This window comes from Schistocerca nitens, chromosome 9 (assembly GCF_023898315.1).
Source record: "Schistocerca nitens isolate TAMUIC-IGC-003100 chromosome 9, iqSchNite1.1, whole genome shotgun sequence".
NCBI classification, from domain to species: domain Eukaryota; kingdom Metazoa; phylum Arthropoda; class Insecta; order Orthoptera; family Acrididae; genus Schistocerca; species Schistocerca nitens.
Window position 1 is genome coordinate 331,316,059 of NC_064622.1, and position 19,150 is coordinate 331,335,208.

Consider the following 19,150-nt stretch of genomic DNA (forward strand, 5'->3'; position numbering starts at 1 on the left):
ATTCCCGTACTAGTGAGGACATTTTAATTGAAAGTCGCTGCCACTTTCTTTCAGCTGTCCTTATTGTTTCGATGACGACTGTACGTGTAACTTCGTTGGTGTTTCCCAAATGGAAAAGGGGAGGAATTTGAGCGACAGTTCACAGCAAATGCCTTCCTACCCTGGCGTCTGCTTGTCAGGTGGGATGCTGGACCTTTAGAGTACCACTGCTTTCAGTCTGAAACCACAATTTTGTTATTATCAATTTTTGAAGTACCAGTGCCTTTAGCAAGAAACCACAGATGTCATTGCAAGACATGAAAGGAATTCATTGTAGCAGTCACTTACAGCGTTTGAAGCAACTGTCGGCGCGGAGACTGTGTTACGTGGTTGTAGGAGACACAGACATACGGTTTTTTGTGGTGGCCATATTGAGGAGGTCGTTGACAGTGAAAGTAGGTACATGTAATAGTACAGTAACGCAAATTTGGGTTTCTCCGTCTGCCGTTATCAGTGATTTCGAAAGGAAACGACTTGGGCAATATACAGTTTCCATATAATATTTATTAATTGTAGGTCCATTCTTGCTTCCTATTTAGGGCTATAATTTTTTTTAGGTATTATGAGTTCATGTGCCTAGGAAAATATGAATTTGCTTATGAATTTGCTTCCAAATATATTACATGAAATGAAGGGTACTGAAAACTGTATGACCTTGCGACTTCAAAGGAAGACCATTTCCGTAAAACAATTAGGTGTTTACTCTTTGCCGATTTCTTCTTGTTTCTTTTTTTTGCTTACTATTATGATAAAGGTCAATTTTGGGAAAGATTTTAAAACTGTATTTGTTTTAATATTGGTGGAACTCAGGCTTAAGCGCTGATTAGAAGTCGTGTACGTAGCTGCAATGAGCAGCGTATGTGATATCACAAGTGCATATTAATATGCTAATTCTATTCTGTTAATAATATGTGCTAGTGATAGCACACACGCTGCTCACTGCAGCTACAGCCAGGAGCGCCATTTACCAGAGGTGACTTAAGGCTGGTGGCTCTATTCTTCAAGCAGTCGGCTCATGTCACCAGCTCTGGACGTGACGTATTTACACTCTGCAGGATCCGACGCCACATTTATTGTTTAAATGTCAATTTTGTAGAAATCTTGCAAGTGGAATATTATATGTCGTTGTATCCAGCGTCAAATACATGATATTTTTTAAAAAAATAAGACAAATCTTTACACCTTATGGCCACTACTTTTATATAACGTATTTTAAACTATGCACAAGTAGATGCTACGTGCTAGACAGTCAACGATCTCCACATTGGTTACAGATAATTTCATTCTACGTGAGTATGCTTCCCTAAAATTTTTTTGTAAACATTTCCTGTAATTTTGGTTATTGTAGTGATAGCACTTTTGTTCCACTCACAATGTCGCAATCTTGTTAATAGGTACAATATCTTCAGAAGAGGACGCTTTTAAAACCGTCTGAACCATGGTCAAGATTTAATAAACCTGTGTTTTGCAACTGGTTGGCTGTTATTTTTAATCCATTGAGAGTTACAGTTTGTTTATTTAAACGATGAATATTATGTACGTATGTACAAAGCTGTGATGTCAAGAAACACTTAATTCTGTCTTTTTTTTTTAAAGAAAAAAAACGTTCCTGTGAAGTATTGTCAGCCGATGGAGCGAGGATTTACGTCAAGCATGCATAAATGGGTGACATAACTAATGGCCAGTTTATAAAAATAGTAAAGTTTGCAATTAAACAAAATACAGACGAGCACTTACACGCCACAGCAATTAGATACAGCGACACTTTTACCTATTTCATGCGCATCGCCTTTTTTGCGAGGGTAGATATAATTTCGATAGCAGGAGATAGGAAGTTTTCATACAGACCTGCGTCCTCGATGTACATACAATTTCGTATGCATACAATTTCGTATAAATATATTTTCAATGTGCAGATTAGGTTTACATATATTTTAGGCAAAACGTTTCAGAAAATAAGCTGACAACGGTACAAACCAATAACGCGCTACGGAAAATAGACCCGTGTTAATTTATAAACCAATCGTTTCAGAAATAAAAACTAACTTGCGAAAAGTTAAAAAGCCTTGAACTAAAATTTATGTAAATGAGGACTGATATAACCATGTCCTGTTTTATATGAAATTAATGGCCATCCATTGATATTTTGTTCCTTTAATCCGGACAGTTGGCTCGAGATTTGTGATTCTGTAAAAGTGTAGCGAGTCGCGTCAGTAATGACTGCGCTACCGGGAGAGCGGTTGTTTGGGGAAGGAGACCAAACAGCGAAGTCATCGATCTCATCGGATTAGGGAAGGACATGCCCTTTCAAATGAACCATCCCAGCATTTGCCTGGAGCGATTTAGGGAAATCACGGAAAACCTAAATTATGATGGCCGGACGTGGGATTGAACCGTCGTCCTCCCAAATGCGAGTCCAGGCTGCAATCGGGAGGGAATAATGGTAGCTGCATCCGGTCAGGTCTATGTCAAATGGTTCAAATGGCTCTGAGCACTATGGGACTTAAGATCCGTGGTCATCAGTCCCCTAGAACTTAGAACTACTTAAACCTAACTAACCTAAGGACATCACACACATCCATGCCCGAGGCAGGATTCGAAACTGCGACCGTAGCGGTCACGCGGTTCCAGACTGAAGCGCCTAGAACCGCACGGCCACACCGGACGGCGAGGATGTCACTGAGTGTCCACTGATCTTGTGATCTTACAACTTCTGAACTCTCGTCTCCTAACGTGTGGCAGAGCGACGGCTATTACCGCTGTTATACTCAGTTTTGTCGAGGTGGAAGGAATATTAATCACCCACGTTTAGCCTATAAGGGAACCTGAGGAGATGCTGAGGCGGAGAAGGAGCATACTCTGCGGCATCGCCAGTGTCCGTCCAGTTTACGCGTTCCAGCAGTTTCCTGTCTTCCCACCTGGCAATGCTGGGGTGCGCTCCAAGTCTAGAGCATCGGAGGTACATGGCCCATCCAAAAGGTCTGCACCATATAGCACGCTTTGTGGTCTGCGCACGGCTGTGGAGCGCGAGTGAGCGCGCGAATATATTTCGCATTGCCTTTCAGAAGTTGCGTCGCCTAATGAGCGCTGTCCACGGACAAGGCGATGCCGCGCACGCCCTCACCTGCACATAGGCTGTGAATCGGTAGTGTGTGTTTGTGCTATGCGCTTCCATTACCACTTCAGCTTTTGCTGCCTTCCTCTTTCCGTTCACTACAGATAACAATGTCAATTGTAACGGGTACTAGTAGTTCATTTGCTGAAACTATTCACGAAGACAGTCTGCTGTGTTGATGGACTCAAGTTTTTTCGTTAATTATAAGTAAAGTTAACATTTATCGCCAGTTGTCACGTTGGCAACGTAATATTCTCTTATACACTTGCCTTAAATGTATATCACTATATGATTTCTGCGGAAGACTGAGTGCAAGCATTATTTCATACCTACTAGCTGAGTACCGTGTACGGCGAGACCGCTACGGTCGCAGGTTCGAATCCTGCCTCGGGGATGGTTGTGTGTGATGTCCTTAGGTTAGTTAGGTTTAACTAGTTCTAAGTTCTAGGGGACTAATTTCCTCAGAAGTTGAGTCCCATAGTGCTCAGAGCCATTTCAACCATTTGGATACCCTGTGTTACCGGGGTATGCATTTATTCCAATCTTCTATTAGACCATTTCCTCATTCCCCCTCTGTCCATCTGCTCCTCCCTCTCTTTCTGTCCTCCTCTTTCACCCCTCTACTCTCTATCTCCACCTTACCCTCTCTCCTACTATCAATCCGCTTCTCCTCCATTCCGACTACCTGCTCCTCCTCCTCCCCCCCCCCCCCCACAACGTTCGCATCTTCCTCCTCCTCTAATTCCATCTCCTCTTCCCCCTCCCTCTCTCTGTCAATCTCATCGTCCCACTCTCTCCTTCCCGTCTCTCTATCGATCTCCTTCTCTATCGTCTCCCTGTGTTCATCTTCTCCCCTTCCTTTTCTGTGTCCATCATCTCTCCTCTATCTCTGTCCAACTACTCTGGCTCCCTTTTATGTCCATTTCCTCCCACCTTTCTGTCTGTTTATCCTTTCTCCCTGATCTCTCTGCCTGTCTTTTCCTCCCCCATCTCATTTTATCTCCTCCTCTTTCGTTTCTGTCTCTTCCTCTCACCTCTCTCTGTCCATTTCCTCTCCGTGTCTGTATCCGTCTCCTCCTCCTCCTCCTCCTACCTGTGCCTATCTCCTCCTTGCCCCTCGATAACGGTCCACCTTCCTGTCCTCCCTTCTCTCTCCACGTTATCACACTCGCCCAAACAGGAGGCTGATGATTCGTACCCTGTATTATTTCTTTCAGGATGTAACTAATATGTCTACCAAATTTGACGGAAATCGTTCCAGAAGATTAGTATGTGGTCATGTGCACATGCCACATATATGTCACAAATATTTGTGCCCATATTTCGCCTGAAGATCTAGCGAATTTCCCCCTGTAGTTTTATTTTCACGCAACTCAATGATTATGACGTCCTATATCCCTGATATAATGATATAATTTTACAGGAACATCCAGTGCTATATCTATCTACTGGCTGTGAATTGTGTTGTGAATAGAGTGAGTAGTAAAGAAGTAATAAATAAAAACATCTAACATAATGCGGTAGTTTTTCACGCATCTCAGTATTTACATCTTATCTCCTGAACTCCAGATCACATAAGAAACAGATTGCCCGATCGCATGGCCTAGCAGGCAACCCTTGTCAGGGGACGGCCACCAGGCGGCAACAGCGTCACACCCTTACTTGTGGAATCAACCACGAGATGGCACTCTGTTCTGTGAAATATGTGGCAACATCGGCCGAACGCGTGCAGCTTTCCACTATTTGGCGTCTGTGAAGTGCAGCTGTTTCTGACATACCGGTGGTAGTGGATCGAGTCGTCATGCCGAGGGCCTGCGAGTATACCAACTGTGGAAGGAGTAGACGGACAAATCCTGAACTACAAATGTTCAGATTTCCTGTCAGAGATAAAGAAAGTGGAGTGGATTTTAAATTCAGGTAAATCAATAAATTAGTTAGGAGCACGAATTAATAAAGAGCCCTAAGCATTCGATCCTATCTAAATTTTGTCGATCTTATATTCTGATATAACGTGGCAGCCCTTCCTGTACAAGAATCATATCATATAATTTTTAAATGAAATCTTTGCTGCGATTTGGACTTAAACTGTTTATCTACTTCACTATCGTAATTTTGGCTGTAGAGGCATTTTTGTGTGCAATGTGAAAACTGAAACCAATATAAGATATGGATAACAAAATGCAAAGCATAGTGTGGTAACATTTGGTAAACAATTTAAGAAGCATTACCTTACAAGACCTTTCCCTTGGTACTTTAAAATGGCTCTAGAGCTGAAATCGCAACAGTGAAATAAATGAATAATAGCCATCATCTAACTGCTAGCTCATCGGTCCCTCTAAATCCTAGTATATACTAGAGCGAACGAAGTGAACGAGTGTAAAACCTCGTTTACACTGCTGCAAATGAGTATTCATAGATAATTCGCCAATGTTCACTGCCATTCGTTTATACGTGTGAACAAGTGTTTATACTCGAATGAATGGAAGAGAATAGAAGAGAACGAGCATAGCATGCAAACTATAGACGCTGCCTATTTTAATTTTTTTTATCTGTGCGCTAATAATCCTCACACAGCTTTCACTCGAAAACAACACTACTTACAGTAACAGGTCTGCGCGAGTGCGGATATCCGTAGTAGTAACTGTGTTGCAGATAAAAGCGTACGTCTGTTGCGAATATTTGTGGGTTATCTTTAAACTGTGCAAAGTAAATTTTTAACATAATTGTGGTTTGCCGTCTGTGGCTCTTCAAAGTTGACACCGCCAAAATATGCTCGAAAAACACGCTTTCATTTGTATATTACAGCGTTTCCAGCCCCCTTTCAACAACAATCCAAAATTCATCGTTTTGTGCCACTCTTATATCATTTACGATAAGTTACATGCAAAGTAAAAGAATTTAAATTTGAAATGACTGTCACTGAAATATGTCAAGCCTTAATTCGCATCACAACCGAGTGCAGACATCAGCAAACAAAAATTCAGGCCAGGCACAAGTCTCTTTTCAGAGCAGTAGTGGGCTAAACTGCTTTACAAAACGTTAATATCTCAGAATGCATACAAGCAACTTGGCAGATGTGGATAACGATCTTGTGGATGCGGTGCACATACGGACGGCGGCATTTTTCCTGTCCGCGCAGACTTCTAGTTACAGCTACGATGTAAATCTTTGATATTGAGATAAGATTATTTTGCCTGCTGGTTTTGACAAAGCAAACAAAGTGGCGTAGGAAAATAATTATGTCGGTAATGTCAGGACGCGAAACCCACTGCTCAGTGCAATATTTGTCAGTAAATTAACGGATTATATTTCAAAGACGTTGAGAAGATTTTGAAAATTTCCTGGTGTTAACCTGCACGTGGAGATCTTTTTTACCACCATAATCCGTATCAGAAGAGCTGTATAACAAAGAGGAAATAGACGGCATGGAAGGTGAGTGTAAAACCTATGCGACTGCAATACAGTCTGCATTTAAACAGTAACTCACGAGAAATATTTGTGTGTTACTTTCCATTTATTTCATTTCGCATGTGATTGTGAGAAGTATCCCTACAGTAGAAATAAACTTGGTTTGTAGAATTACAGGAGCTAATCTACATTCTTCGATTGAAAACTCGGAAAAAACCATAGCCGATCATGGTCTACAGTCAGCTGTGTGACGAATGCACTTCGCGCACAGCGCTCTAGCCGAACACAAATCAGCGTCATTCACGTCACCGAAGATACAGCGTGGCCAATTCCGCGACATGGACAGGTCAGTTAGCATTGTAGCTTCGCCTGCGACATCTGTTGACCGACGGGAAAAATATTTTTACGGTTGCCTGTTCCGCCGTAAGGAAGGTCAATCTGTTTCTTATGTGATCTGGGTCCTGAACTAAGTATCGTACATTCAGTAGTATATTTGAACATTCTCTAAAAATGTGTTAGAATACAGTTTCTGTTAAAGAAGTAATAAATTATAACGTCATGCTTCATTTGCCTGTCTTACTGCATGAACAGGGAAAATTTAGTAATCGATAAACTGTTTTCCTTTCATTATTTTGTGGGGTTTGTCAGCGATTAAAAGTTTAGTGAAGGTAAAAATTATGAGTATAGTTTGTTTCAAGTCACTAAGTGCTCTCATTCTCAAATACAGGATGACTAAAATATGGGTAGTCTCGCGTCTTGGGCTCCACTGCTTTTTCACCCTGACCCACATTCCTTTGATATATGGTTGGTTCCTACGCCAACAGTGATTCTTTCTAGATAGTAAACGATACGTGTCCCAAGTTTGGATGAATTCGGTCAAGTGGTTTAAGAGGAACTGTACATCTATCCATACACACATATTCTGTTGCATGCCGCCTGCTGGCGTTGCGGGCACGTGATGCGTTAACAAAACTATGTAAGCGGAGCAGACATGGGCGCAGGATCACTCACCCTAGCAAAGATATGGTCTGCAAAAGGAGAAATCCATTGGAGATAAGCGACTTTGACATGGAGCAGATTATTATTGCTGAGGATCTCGAAAATGGTGAAGCCGGTCGAATGTTCACGTGCTACAGTCGTGACCATCTATGGAATGAGGTAGAAGGATGTGAAACTACCACTAGGCCTTAAATGGTTGGACCTCCACTAATCTTTACAGAACAGGGGATTCGGAAGCTTGCCTGCTCTGTACACTAGGATAGATGGTGATCTGTGGCATCTGTGGAGAAAGGAGCACAATGATGGTGGACGCACAAGTGTTTCAGAGCACACTGTTCTTCGTACATTGTTGAACATGCAGATTCGTAGCAAACCACAGCTACGTGTTCACATGTTGACCCAACGACGTCGTCAATTACGGATGCAGTGGGCACGGGACCATCGGGATTCGATCGTCGAACAACGAAAACGTGTCAGCTGTTCCGGTGAATCATATTTATGCTGCACCAGATCGATGATCGTCTCCACAAACGCCGTCGTCGAAGTGAACGGTGGCTCTAAACGTGCTGCGCGCCATGGACGCAGACTGGTAGGAGCAGTATTATGCTAAGGGAGACATTGTCCTGCGCTTGCATGGGACCTGCGGTAGTACTCGAAGACACGTTGACGTATGCGAAGCACCTGCATCCCTTCGTGTTTGATGTCTTCCCCGACGGCAATGTCTTCTTTCACTTGTATAATTGTCCGTGTCTTGGCGCCAGAATCGTTTGACGAGCATTATAGTTAACCCACGTTGATGTCTCGGCTAACAAATTCGCCTGATGTAAATCCTGTGGAACCCATTGGTGTCGCTATCGGGCGCTATCGGGCGCTATCACTGCCTACGAAAATCAGCGGCCCGTTATTTACGAGAATTACATGACCTGTGCGCAAACATCTGATGCCACATACTTCCACAAACCCACCAACAAACCGTCAGATCCCTTATACGCAGCCGGCCGAAGTGGCCGTGCGGTTAAAGGCGCTGCAGTCTGGAACCGCAAGGCCGCTACGGTCGCAGGTTCGAATCCTGCCTCGGGCATGGATGTTTGTGATGTCCTTAGGTTAGTTAGGTTTAACTAGTTCTATGTTCTAGGGGACTAATGACCTCAGCAGTTGAGTCCCATAGTGCTCAGAGCCATTTGAACCTTATACGCATAATCATAATGGACAAAGAAGGAGGTCATTACGTTTTGCCTCATCCGTGTACATGCATATAACAGACATTCGGTATTTTCATACTTATTGAATCATATGCATACAGCGTACATTATGTCTACAGAAAACATTTAAAATCGACAGATAAAAATAAATTCAAATTATACACGCATGCCAATGCTTGTCGGGTCTATAGTGTCGCTATATTGTGAAGAATCTGTGAAGAGCCTATATTTCCTTATCCGCGTGGAAGGGCCACTTTCCTTTACCTCCACACTGACTGAATTATTGCGTGTATGATGGTGAGTGAGGAATCTGCCGGCTCGTGCTTCAGTATCACGTGCAAAACAAGTGTTGGGCAACAAGTGCCACTCGTGCAGGTTCGCCGCGCAAATGCAATGCTCTAGTACGCTTCATGTCGGAACGCCATTTCTGCTTCTCATTGTCCCTCGCAACCTGAAGACTGTGGCTATGGCTTCTTAACGTGTTACGCTGATCAGCCAAAACATTAAGCAACTGAGCTGCGACAAACGGGGTATTGTAATGACCCAGCACCTGAGAACGAGCACTACGGAAAGGCGAAGCTGGTCAATTGATAGAGTGCTGCTATCTTGAGCGTATATGGAAAAGTAGTTGAATGACAGTGAAACCACGAGTTGACGACAAGGTGTTGGACGCCCACGCCTCATCATATCACTTACAGATCAGAGGATTTCCCACTCTGTAACGCAAAATACGCGGCGATTCCTGGCACACTTAAAAACAGAGTAGAGCCCAATTGGAGGCAGAAGTGTTATGAAGAACAACCGCATGTTGTTAAACATGAGTTTCCGCAGCAGACGATACGAACGATTTCCCATATTGTTGCCGGCCGGTGTGGCCCAGAGGTTCTAGGCGCTTCAGTCTGGAACTGCGCGACCTTTCGGTCGCAGGTTCGAATCCTGCTTCGGGCATGGATGTGTGTGGTGTCCTTAGGTCAGTTAGGTTTAAGTAGTTATAAGCTCTAGGGGACTGATTACCTCAGATGTTAAGTCCCATAGTGCTCAGGGCCGTTTGAACCATTTTGAACCCATATTGTTCCATCTGCGAGTGCAATGACGCGACAGAAGTCATGGGATAGCGACATCTATATATACACATGGCGGTAGTATCGCGTACACAAAGGGATAAAGGGTAAAAGGGGCAGTGCATTGGCACAGCTGTCATTTACACTCAGGTGGTTCATATGAAAACGTTTTCGACGTGATTGTGGCCGCACGACGGAAGTAGACAGACTTTGAATGATGAATGGTGGCTGGAGCTAAAAGCATAGGCCATTGCACTTCGTGTATCATATTCCGAGATCCACAGTGTCAAGAGCGTGCTGACAAGGGAACCTCCCCACCGCACCCCCCTCAGATTTAGTTATAAGTTGGCACAGTGGATAGGCCTTGAAAAACTGAATACAGATCAATCGAGAAAACAGGAAGAAGTTGTGTGGAACTATGAAAAAAAGGCAAAATATACAAACTGAGTAGTCCATGTGCAACATAAGCAATACAAGGATAGCCGGCCGCGGTGGTCTAGCGGTTCTGGCGCTGCAGTCCGGAACCGCGGGACTGCTACGGTCGCAGGTTCGAATCCTGCCTCGGGCATGGGTGTGTGTGATGTCCTTAGGTTAGTTAGGTTTAAGTAGTTCTAAGTTCTAGGGGACTTATGACCTAAGATGTTGAGTCCCATAGTGCTCAGAGCCAATACAAGGATAGTGTTGATTCAAGAGTGCAGTGGTCCCGTGGTTAGCGTGAACAGCTGCCGAACGAGAGGTCCTTGGTTCAAGCCTTCTTTATTTTCTTTATTTTACTTTCTTTATTTTCGCAAAGTTATGATCTGTCCGCCGGCCGAAGTGGTCGTGCGGTTAAAGGCGCTGCAGTCTGGAACCGCAAGACCGCTACGGTCGCAGGTTCGAATCCTGCCTTGGGCATGGATGTTTGTGATGTCCTTAGGTTAGTTAGGTTTAACTAGTTCTAAGTTCTAGGGGATTGGTGACCTCAGAAGTTAAGTCCCATAGGGCTCAGAGCCATTTGCACCATTATGATCTGTCCGTTCGTTCATTGACGTCTCTGTTCACTGTAATAAGTTTAGTGTCTGTGTTTTGCGACCGCACCGCAAAACCGTGCGATTAGTAGACGAAAGGACGAGCCTCTCCAATGGGGACCGAAACATTTGATCGCAAGGTCATAGGTCAACCGATTCTTCCACAGGAAAACACGTCTCATGTATTCTATACGACACTGGTGACGGCATGTGCGTCACATGACAGGAATATGTTGTCGACCCACCTAACTTGTACACTTGGCGAATCGGTAAAAAGATTCTTCTACCTTGCCCGATTTAGGTTTTCTTGGGGATGTGATAATCACTCCCAAAAAAGTGATCGCATCGGACGGACGGACGGACGGACAGATAATAATTGTCTGAAAATAAAAAATTAAAACTTTTCACTCGAGGGAAGACTTGAACCAAGGATCTCTGATTCCGCAGCTACTCACGCTAACCACGGGACCATGGCGCTCCTGAGCACACATTAACCTTGATGTTGCCTATCTTCTCGTGGACTACTCAGTTTGTATATTTTGCTTATTTTTTTCATAGTTCCACACAACTTCTTCCTGTTTTCTCGATTGATCTGTGTTCAGATTTTCAAGGCCTATCCACTGTGCCAACTTATAACTAAATCTGACGGGGGTGCGATGGGGAGGTTCCCTTGTGAGAATACCACATTTCTGACATTACCTCTCATCATGGACAACGCAGTGACCGACGGACTTCCCTTAACGACCGAGAAGAGCGCCGGTTGCATAGAGTTGCCAGTGCTAACAGACAAGCAATGCCACCTGAGATAACTTCAGAAATCAATGTGGGACTTACGACAAACGTATCCGTTAGGATAGTGCCGCAAAACTTGTTGTTAATGCGCTGTGGCTAGTGTCTTGGCTACCAGCAGAACATCCCCTCCAGCGCCTCTCCTAGGCTCATGATCATATCGTTAGGACCCTAGACGATTGGAAAACCGTGGCCTGATCAGACGAGTGCCGATTTGAGTTGGTTAGAGCTGATGGTAGGATTCGAGTGTGGTACAGAGCTCACAAAGCCATGGAATTAGCCGAGCGGTCTAAGGCGCTGCAGTCATGGACTGTGCGGCTGGTCCCGGCGGAGATACGAGTCTTCCCTCGGGCATGGGTGTGTGTTTGCCCTTACGATAATTTAGGATAAGTAGTGTGTAAGCTTAGGGACTGATGACCTTAGCAGTTCAGTCCCATAAGATTTCACACACATTTGAACATTTTTTTTAAAACCATGGACCCAAGTTGTCAACAAGGCACTGTGCAACTGGCGGTGGCTCCATTATGGTGTGGGATGTGTTTAGATGGAACGGCCTGGAGCCTCTGGACCAATTGAACCGATCTTTCAATAGAAATGGTTATGTTCGGCTACTTGGAGACGATTTTCAGCCATTCGTGGACTTCATTTCGCAAAGACCTTGGAATTTTTATGGATGACAATGCGCCATATAAGCTGTCTGATTGTTCACGATTGGTTTGAAGAACATTTTGGACAATTTTAGCGAATGATTTGGCCACTCAGATACCCGACAAATATCCCATGAAACATGGAGCATTATCGAGAGGTCAGCTGAAGCACAAAACCCTGCACCGGCAACACTTGCGCAATTATGGATGGCTGTGGAGGCAGTATGAGTCAATATTTCTGCAGAGGACATCCAACGATTTTTAGTCCATGCCACTTTCAGCTGCTGCATCACGCTGGGTGAAAGGAGATCTGACACGATGTTAAGAAGTATCCCGTAACTTTTGTCTCCTTAGCGTACACCGTCAATGACGTCTAAGGCTGTTTGAGAAACCCATTCACAGCCCACTCACGTGATGTGACAGTGGACTCAAGTTGATGTCTGAAAAGCCAAGTTCGGCTGATCCGAAACCAAAAGAACATACGTGGTACGCTGTAACAAGTTTGATTGTGGCCATCCTCCGCAGCAAGCATATAAATACTTGTTTTAGAAATAAAACTGCCTTTCCCTGCTGCTAGTTACTTCATTTATCCCATACGCGTTTCGCCTTCTCCTGTTCTTAAGGCATCATCAGTGGGATCTATAACGATACAGTTTTGTTAGTTTTAGATTATTAAACAGTTCATTTCGCGATTTTTTTTTGTAAAAAAAGTTATTACTTACGATTTGCTGATATGCGTTTCCTCAAATCTGGTCTGGAGGTCGCACTACCACTTTTATCACTGCCATATAATCACATCTTTGTGTTCTCACCTTCCACACACTGTTCACCATGTTTCTCACTCTATTTTGTGGTGGACTGTTGTCCTTTTGTCACTCGATACAACTATTTCATCGTACACTGCTTTTCACTACGTAAATATTGCGACTCCTTTACGTGTTTCATCTTCTTTGGTATGTTTACCTATTTGTTGCCAACCTAACGAAGTACACTCCTGGAAATTGAAATAAGAACACCGTGAATTCATTGTCCCAGGAAGGGGAAACTTTATTGACACATTCCTGGGGTCAGATACATCACATGATCACACTGACAGAACCACAGCTACATAGACACAGGCAACAGAGCATGCACAATGTCGGCACTAGTACAGTGTATATCCACCTTTCGCAGCAATGCAGGCTGCTATTCTCCCATGGAGACGATCGTAGAGATGCTGGATGTAGTCCTGTGGAACGGCTTGCCATGCCATTTCCACCTGGCGCCTCAGTTGGACCAGCGTTCGTGCTGGACGTGCAGACCGCGTGAGACGACGCTTCATCCAGTCCCAAACATGCTCAATGGGGGACAGATCCGGAGATCTTGCTGGCCAGGGTAGTTGACTTACACCTTCTAGAGCACGTTGGGTGGCACGGGATACATGCGGACGTGCATTGTCCTGTTGGAACAGCAAGTTCCCTTGCCGGTCTAGGAATGGTAGAACGATGGGTTCGATGACGGTTTGGATGTACCGTGCACTATTCAGTGTCCCCTCGACGATCACCAGTGGTGTACGGCCAGTGTAGGAGATCGCTCCCCACACCATGATGCCGGGTGTTGGCCCTGTGTGCCTCGATCGTATGCAGTCCTGATTGTGGCGCTCACCTGCACGGCGCCAAACACGCATACGACCATCATTGGTATCAAGGCAGAAGCGACTCTCATCGCTGAAGACGACACGTCTCCATTCGTCCCTCCATTCACGCCTGTCGCGACACCACTGGAGGCGGGCTGCACAATGTTGGGGCGTGAGTGGAAGACGGCCTAACGGTGTGCGGGACCGTAGCCCAGCTTCATGGAGACGGTTACGAATGGTCCTCGCCGATACCCCAGGAGCAACAGTGTCCCTAATTTGCTGGGAAGTGGCGGTGCGGTCCCCTACGGCACTGCGTAGGATCCTACGGTCTTGGCGTGCATCCGTGCGTCGCTGCGGTCCGGTCCCAGGTCGACGGGCACGTGCACCTTCCGCCGACCACTGGCGACAACATCGATGTACTGTGGAGACCTCACGCCCCACGTGTTGAGCAATTCGGCGGTACGTCCACCCGGCCTCCCGCATGCCCACTATACGCCCTCGCTCAAAGTCCGTCAACTGCACATACGGTTCACGTCCACGCTGTCGCGGCATGCTACCAGTGTTAAAGACTGCGATGGAGCTCCGTATGCCACGGCAAACTGGCTGACACTGACGGCGGCGGTGCACAAATGCTGCGCAGCTAGCGCCATTCGACGGCCAACACCGCGGTTCCTGGTGTGTCCGCTGTGCCGTGCGTGTGATCATTGCTTGTACAGCCCTCTCGCAGTGTCCGGAGCAAGTATGGTGGGTCTGACACACCGGTGTCAATGTGTTCTTTTTTCCATTTCCAGGAGTGTATATATTCGATACTAACTTCTATTTATGCAAATCGAATCACTGCTGTATTGCGTTTCAAATGCGTACTAAAACGCTGTTTAACACGTAGTCGTAATGTCATGGCTCATGAGTGTACATATTGTGTTTCCTCTACGTCGTTCGTCATAAACCCTGTTATTCCTAGATACACTCACCATACTTGCAATAACACGAGAGCCGACGTTAAAATCGATGCGAACCTTGCGATGTATAGCCAGATGGGGCAGAATGAGGCTATTGGTTCCAGAATTACATGGTACACTGACGTTTACTATTGTGCATCTCCGCAACATCCATCTCCTACGTGCCCATCGCTCAAGTTACTGGTCACTGTATCGTGTTTCTTTGGTTGAATAACAACTTCGTAGACAGGGTCTCATATCTTGAAGGAGGTATATTTGCCAGATTGCAACGTTAGACTTGAATGCTAACGGAAAAAAGAATTTCAAGTTCACCCTTGGTTGTCAGTGACAGTACAACAGCGCTCTCGACACACAGCTCTGTTCTCGGCTCATTTGAATAAACAGCGTGATCTGTAATAGTCTGGAAACTGTCTTTCAGGGGCGGTTGTGCTGGGAAACAACTGTTAAAGAAAAAAATTGACACGTTGCGCCTTGCCCGAGTTATTTGGCATTGAAATTACCCGATAAAGTAGGTGCGTGGGCGTGCAAATTCAAGCAGCCTGCCAGAGACAGTGTCTCCAAACATGTTATACGTTTGATTTCCTCAAACCGAACAAACGTAGCTTTTGCTCACCTAGCTCAAATTTATCACTTACGAAAGCGACACATTTCTTCTGATAACGGCACATTTCTACTGATAATGAGCATTAGATTGGTTCAAATGGCTCTGAGCACTATGCGACTTAACTTCTGAGGTCATCAGTCGCCTAGAACTTAGAACTAATTAAACCTAACTAACCTAAGGACAGCACACACATCCATGCCCGAGGCAGGATTCGAACCTGCGACCGTAGCGGTCGCTCTGTTCCAGACTGTATCAATGAGCATTAGAACAAGAGGTAACGCACATAGGTAAAGATTTCTGTGCATTACGGCATTTCAGCGTGTACAAGTGCTTTAACTGGTTGGATAACTTCAGTGTTAAATAACTCGGAAACGCTGCAACGTATAGAATTATTTTTCGTAACAATTATTTCACAACACAACCTACCCTGCAACACTATTATAAGCTTTTCAAACTGTTTCTGGTCACCCTGTGTACCAGAGGTTGGAGGTAGATGTTACTAAGTTAAGCCATTATCATGCATTTTCCTTCAAAGTTGCTGGTAGCAGCACATTACGGACAGGACAGAATCACGAAACGTCATATCACCGACCCCTTCACTTCCAGCTGTGCCGTATTTACTATGAAGATCACGGCCACCTTGTCCAGGTCAGAAAGCGGCTAAAGGCAGATAAACACAAAAATAAATGTGGTTTTGACCAGCTCTGGAGTGGAGACAGTAATCAAAGCAGAACACTGACAACGAGAAACTAATGAATAAAGTAGCAACATTTACGAAGCAAAAGTACGTACAAAACATTATTGGCGAATCCAGATGTAACCTTACTGGCGTATAAGCGTCGTTGCGTCACATGAACATACGTTAGGACATGTGCCACAAATAAACGAATGTACTTGTATGGTAGCACATGCCTGAGGTCGTTAATGACTGACTTAACGGAATAACTGATGCCCGCATCATTTCATGTTTCTTTTTTATTTATTTGTTGTTTTTTTTTTACAGTTTATAATTCCATTACACTGAGTTTATGCTATCAGATGTAGATGAAAGATAGGTTGCTACTATACGATTCTGCATCGGTCGCATGTCAGCCATTTCCCTTGTTTCGATATCGACTAAGCACGATAGCTCGGTCTTGTTTCCGATACGACCACGGGCTGGCACAGTTAATTAATGTTGATGTTACGTTGCGCTTGACCCGTGTTTTTGCGGAGTGTGGATTTTTAGTAACCAGAGAGAATTATTTCGATTCCTTTGTGATGTATGTTAACCTGTTACGAATTTTCTCGTCTCGTTGTATTTAATGATTGTATTACACTGTTCTTGTCCACACAGGTGATTTCGTTCTGTCTCATTCACTTACAAGTTATTACATCCGCCTCCGTAGCGTAGCGGTAGCGTTACCGCCTACCACGCAGGGGGCCCGGGTTCGGTTCCCGGCAGGGGACTGGGTGTTGCCTGTCCCTCATCATCATTGACTCGCAAGTCGCCGATGTGGCGTCATCTAAAAAGGACTTGCAATGCGGCGGCCGAACTCCCCCGAATGGGGCCTCCCGGCTGACAGTGCCACACGATCATTTCATTTCATAAGTTATTACGTATCATATCCCCTCTATAGATTTACAAGCATATATATAAGGAGATATATATCTTCTGCTCAAAGAAAACAGAAAACAACACTTACTTTACGTCTGGTGTGCTAAACAGTCAGCTCCATAGCTTAATATCATGGATTTAAGCATTGATGATTACTTCTTGTAACAGGAAACGGCTTCAAAGATACCAATTCGTTATGTCGAAAAGGAGGTTGATATAATGTTATAGGAAATGATTGTCTTGATCGCCATTTACCCGAGCTACTATCGCAACAGTGAATAAATCAAGAAAATGTACTGACAATAACTTTTAACACATAGCACAATTGCTAATAATTATTGGCCGGCTAAAGTTATTTCTGAAAATGCAACGAAGGAACACGTGAAGTACCTGGTACGGATGAGATGGTCGAGGATACGTGGCAGCAATAAACAAGCCGAGTTGGTGTTTTCATCCCCGCTAGAGAACATACACTCAAAAATAGTTGAATCGATTTAGCGAAACCGGGGAAACGCCCATACCTGGAGCTGATTGTTGACGTAGTTTCAAAACCGTATTAAAGAAATAATTGTAAGGCATGACACGTCAACATATATATTTGGAGTCTTATAATTCTCGGACGGTGTGAAATGTAGGGCACTTAGTGCACATCATATTAACATCTTTCAGTTGATTCACGGAATACCGCGTAGACAAAAAAGCTATCGATGGAATGTGGCAATCAAAAGTCACTTTCATTCACCTAAATACCGCCGGGAGAAAGTGCTAGCCCACAAAAGAGGATTCTGCGGTATTGCATGTTATATGTCTCGTTAAATTCAAAGAGCAGGAAATAAATATTTTAGGAAAAACAATTTATATATCAGAAAACACTTTGTAGCCGTGGATGTAGAACTACGTGTCATCAGCATATGGTAAGTTCGAATACACAGCAGATAACGTAATCATTGAAATCCTTATTACATTGAGGGTTAGTGCTTTCTTCCGCCGACCAGCTCAGTTCTACACGTACTGAGGCATAAAATTTTTCTTTAACCTCGCTCACTACAAGTTATTCAGTGATTTCTATGGCGGTCTTGCGCTAACACACCCCGTGAGCCTTCGCTTAGTTCTCCACTGCTGAATATTGCCTAAGTGTTCCGTCAATTCAACTTCACATCATAAAAAGGAATTTATTAATGTCTGAATATATGAATTTGGTGGAGTAGAGTTTCATATGTGATTTTCTTCTTCAGTATTTTTCATATAAATCTCCGTATGATGTCTGCCTTCCTCGAAATGTATCGATGTGGCAGGCTACCGATAAAATTTGGCATTCGAAAGTCACTTTCGTTCACCGAGGTATACAGGGGAGGAAGGAATGACTATAAGGAGCAGCATCGTAACTGACACGATCGGAGGAAGAACGTGCTAACTCACAAGGGAGGAGTTTGAAATATTGCGCCTTATATGTTTATTTACATTCGAAGACAAGAAAATAAATGCTTTAAAAAATCAGTTTATATAGGAGACAACACTGTGTAGGAGTAGATATAGAACTACATGTCATCATAATATGCTACATTCGAAAACAGAACAGATACCGTAATCATACAAACACGAAATTGAGGGTTAGCACTTTCTTCCCCTGACCAGTTCAGTTACACCACTCACCTTTCTGAGGTACAAAATTCTTTCCATAGAATCTCTCGTTACAGATTATTCAGTTTTTAATGTGGCGCTCTTGCAGTAACAATCCCATTGAAGCATTGCCTAGTTCTTAACTGAAAATATCTGACCATTCCAACAACCCAATTTGATAATGAAGAAAAGTGTTTAGGAATTTAGGAAATTAAAGTTTCATGTGTGATCCACTTCAGTATTTTTCATGCAAAGTGCTCTAAAATTCTCCTTAAAAAATTCTAGGACTTGTAGGGGGGACTGAGTAGATAATATTTTGAAATGGAGTGCATCTCCAGAAACGTACTGTTTCCGTACTACAACTGTTTGAAAACATATATTTTATTAGCCGTGTCCTGTACATCACTTGTTTTAAAACTTCACGTATTAATAACCAAAGAGACAAAGAGGACACTTTATAAGTGTTCACAGACACTGTTGTTTAAAGT